This window comes from Mus caroli, chromosome 2, assembly GCF_900094665.2.
Source record: "Mus caroli chromosome 2, CAROLI_EIJ_v1.1, whole genome shotgun sequence".
NCBI lineage: Eukaryota > Metazoa > Chordata > Mammalia > Rodentia > Muridae > Mus > Mus caroli.
In genome coordinates this window covers 49427950-49430522 of record NC_034571.1, presented here as the reverse complement: position 1 = coordinate 49430522, position 2573 = coordinate 49427950, and the positions used below count along the sequence as shown (strand labels likewise).

The following is a 2573-nucleotide window of genomic DNA, read 5'->3' as shown; positions in this document are numbered from 1 at the left end:
AGGGTTATTAGTTTGAAGCCAACCTGGGCTACATAGAATCTGTTTCAAATACAGACAGACACACAGGCACAGAGAGATAGACAGACAGACAGACAACACATACACACATGTCTAGAGAGTATAATTAATCACCCTGTATTCATTGATAAATGGTAGGCAAGCTGCCCCCATCAAGGTCAGAGTGGTGTCTATAACACAGGTTTGCCTCCACAGGTACCCAGCTTCAATCAAAGCTTACTTTGGAAAGTAACCTTGAAGTGGTAATTAACAACTGTGCCAATTCTTATCAACAATTAACAACTTTGGGTCCTTTGATTTTAGGTTTCTGTGATTTGGGCACATCCAGAACGTCTTCAGTCTGCACTCATTCCATTTGTCCAGCGACCAACTGTGAGGATCCGATCTGAGTTCTGATTTTCTGGGCAATCTTTCTTAAAATGTTCCACGGAGCCACAGAGTTTACAGCCGCCACCATCAGCATAGACTCCTTCGGAATTATCAGGGCAGGATCTAGAGAGGCGTCCCATTTCTCCACAAACAAAACATTTCCAAAAGGAAATTCACCAAGCGCAGGATCTTCGTTAGCTCTGTGCTTCGTCATCTCGTGCTCCGTGCTCCGTGCTCGGTGCTCCGTGGAGCCGCAGAGGCAACGAATGCAGGTGCCCATGTCCTGACTCTCTTGTACAGCTGAGCAGTCAGCAATTCCATAGCTAAGTTGTTGACAATGGGAACATATCATTGAAGTCTTCTTTGCTGCCTGTCTCTTTAGCCGCCTTCCTTCCGGTCAACTGTCCTTTTAGGCCCCTGCAAGTTCTTCCCTTACTTCTAGGCTGTCGGCTGCTATCAGCTGTCCATTGTGAAGCACCTGTGAGTTCTGTTTTAGGTACTCCGTGAATCCGTTCACATCTTCATTCAAGTACTCTTTTCTTCTTTTCGTTCTTTTTGCATTTAGCTTGAGGTGAATCATTTCTAAGGGACAGTCCACTGCGTTGATGTTGCTTATGGTTTGGAAGGTTTTGGTTTACTCTCTCGGCCGATCTTCTTCATATCCTCCGATGATGTTGTTGACAGGGGTCTCTTACTATCTGAAGTAGTAACTCTAGTCCACCTGGTCATGGATGGATCAGAGGTACTTTACTAATCCCGTCTGAATCCTCCAGAGCAGCTGAGACAACCAGGATGTTTCCCATTCCTCAACCCTTGCCCGTATATAGGTTTCCAAAGAAAAATAATGCTTCCATTATTTTTTATTAAAAGAAAAAAAAAACTGCTTCATTTCAACAGAACCAAGGTCTGCTCAGACCCCCATGATTAAGATTTGTCTGTCCTGGGTATAGAATTCAATTTACCTCATAAGTACCATCTACTTCAAAGTATTTTAAACTTATTTCAGGAATGCACGGAGTTGGGCTCAGGATACTCCCACCTGAGAATGGGAATAGTAACAGAGATATTGGGGAAATTGCAAAAAACGTTATGATTGATTGTCTTCAGCCATCGAGCTAATAGTTTTAATGTAAAGTTCATTTATCTTGAACCTTTTGTAAGAACCTCAAAGTTATTCTATATAATAAAGTATATAAATTTCAGCTTTCTCTAACTGACTTGTTTCACTAATATTCATTACATTTTTCTCTTCCTCCTCTTCCCTCCTCCTCTTATTGTTCTGGTCTATCTCATTCTCCATACTATATTTGCATCTTCTAGATTTCAACATTGCCTTTCTTCCCTCCTTTTAAATGTGACCTGTTTATAATAACAACTCATAACATAAGATCTGTCCTTTTATAATAACTTCAGGTATACCATACTGGTTGTTAATACAGGGACCACATCATGTACCAACTCTATGTGACAATAATACTGCTTTTCTGCTCCCTTTTTTTGTTCATACACCTGATTTTTTTCATATAGAACAATTAAATCCTCTTTCATATGTTGGCCAAGTCAGGCCCCAAGGCACGTTTCTAATTACAGAAGATGCAAATGTACACAAGTACCAATGACATTGCTGGTGCACTTCTCAAAGGAGAGCCCTTCTGAAATAGTTTGAATCAGTTAAACTAGGCTATTTGTTTAACATACTTGGTAGTCAAGGATCATGGAAACCCTCTTTATTGTTTGCCTAGCATTCCAAGTTATTTAGTTCTGTGGATTTTGCCCCTTATGTCTTGAATGTTGTTATCATGATTAAAGAAAAATAACCATTTCATTGGAAATAGAGCAACACAACAGTCTTTCTTTTCTTTTTCTTTTGAAGAAGTAGTAATATTTTCTCAAATTGGTGATAGATGCTTTTGAGTTATGGGGAAACATTATTTTCATTCAGTTAATAGGCAATTATTTTGAAAGTTCTCTAGGGAGTCCATAATAGAAGAATAAGTATAATGTTTAGGTTCTTAAGTTAAATTCTTTCTTTACTATTTGTTATAACATGTTGGTGTTACAACTAAGTAGAAGTAACAACACTTTCCCTGCATTTCCCACAAGGCAGGGTTAAGAGATGACTTAAGAGTGACCTTATTTTGTAAAGCATAAAACACTATCAACAAAGGTAAGACTAGTAGTGTTTT

At 39.1% G+C, this 2573-nt stretch overlaps 1 pseudogene; it reads right to left on the bottom strand.

The window, feature by feature from the left end:
- Positions 1 to 286: 286 nt before the first annotated feature.
- Positions 287 to 1116, bottom strand: LOC110305956 (annotated as a pseudogene).
- Positions 1117 to 2573: the final 1457 nt, after the last annotated feature.